Source organism: Chenopodium album, chromosome 2 (genome assembly GCF_948465745.1).
Source record: "Chenopodium album chromosome 2, dcCheAlbu1.1, whole genome shotgun sequence".
NCBI classification, from domain to species: Eukaryota; Viridiplantae; Streptophyta; class Magnoliopsida; order Caryophyllales; family Amaranthaceae; genus Chenopodium; species Chenopodium album.
In genome coordinates, this window is record NC_137835.1 from 36,287,700 (window position 1) to 36,289,510 (window position 1,811).

A 1,811-nucleotide genomic window follows, 5' to 3' on the forward strand; every position below is an offset into this window, starting at 1 on the left:
TCGGGTTTGGTTTCGGGGAGACATGTTTAGGTGTCTACAACCGCTCATTAAAACCGAGGCCTAGCCCCAAAAATTTTAATTAAAGTAAACAAGATTAATTAGAATAAATAAAACGACTAAAATGCAAAATAATAATATCGCCTTAAAATAGTGGTAATGTGCTAATTAAGGGGAGGTGCGCATAGCCGTGACCCATGCTAAGCGTCACACCCATAGCTTAGAATACCGCATAATCGTTGACTCTTATACGGGGCATGCAAGAATACAAGCCACGAGGCCACACAAGCTTGCTAGCTATGCGCACCATGTCGCAAGCCTAGCAACACATCCTCCGCACACCGATGCCACACCAAGCCGCACACGAGATGCAAGCCTACACCAAGCAGCGGCTAGCGCGCACAACTATGCTGCTGCAGCACGCTGTTGCTTTGGTAGTGCTGCTTGCTGCCTCGTACGCACCAGCCACGCACGCGCACCAAGCAGCAGCCCTTGGCAGCCACATGCGGGCTGCATAGCAGCCCGGCTAGCCGAAGGGTGTTGTCTTGATTTGCGTGTCATACTCTCGGGTTTTTGAACCCGAGTTTTGCGTGACTTAATAAATAATTCTAAATTATTTTTAGAACTAATGTAATGTACAAAATGAAAATTAAGCAAGTCTAATTCAAATAAAATCCATCCAAGTGCATTCAACCAAAATTATTTCGACGAACCATTTAGTAACTCAAAGTTTCAATCACTTAACATAATTAAAGATTGAATTGTTTGTGCTTAGAAGCCTCAAAGAACAACAATTTCACACTTAATGTAATTAATTTGCAATTATGTGAATAATAAAACCAAGCTTTCAAACACAAATTACCACCAAGTAATCATGCCTAAAGAGGTTTAAAATTGCATATAAAATACGTATTGAACCAATTACATAACCACCATAAATATGCAATTAATTTTCAAGGTTAGAAAGAGTTAAATTTTTCGTAAAAATGAAAAACCCCTCGAAAAATGCATTTCTGGTCGTTTTTTGGCTAAAAACCGAGCCCTAGAAGAGTAAAACCTTTTCTAGAACGCCTTTTCCACCCAAAACTTTTAATTTTCGGGTCAAAATCTGGGTTCTGGAGTTGAAGTCATCTCTAATACGAGGTTAAAATGGATAAAACGAGCTACTAATCTGATTAGCAATTTAAAACCAGAAAAATTAAGCTATAAAAACACCTTGAAAAATATTATGATTTTAAAAATAAACGAGCGAGGTTCCGATACCGCTGTTGGGGTTTGGTGAGTCCGACTCACCGCGGAAACAAATCCAAAAATAAGGCCGCACTCGCAATAAATAAAACCATAAATATAATTTACTTAACAACAAAATTATGATAAAACAATTACCTTTAGAGCGTGCTTCGCCCGACCGCTTGGGCTCTTACTTGAAAGCTAGCATCGAAATTACGAAGCCACTAACGATGATCCACCCGCAACAACGATCACCGACTAAGTCCAATGTCTTGGGGTTGGCAAGACCTGACCGATAAACCCGATTAATTAAGTTCAAAGGCTTTCACAAAATGTGATACCTTTTCCAACTCTTGAGATCAAAGGTTTTCACTACTAGTGATCCCTTTTCCAACTCTTACTCAAGCATCATTTCCAATGCCCTTACTTAGGTATTTTATAGGAAATGATGAGAGTATGATTGTCTCTCCCATCAATGTGGGATAGTGAGATTTTCACATTTTATTTTAAAGGTAAAATAAAATTATTAAAGCAAGCAAGCTAGTAATAAATCAACAAGTGTAGACTATACATGAGAGAGCAAG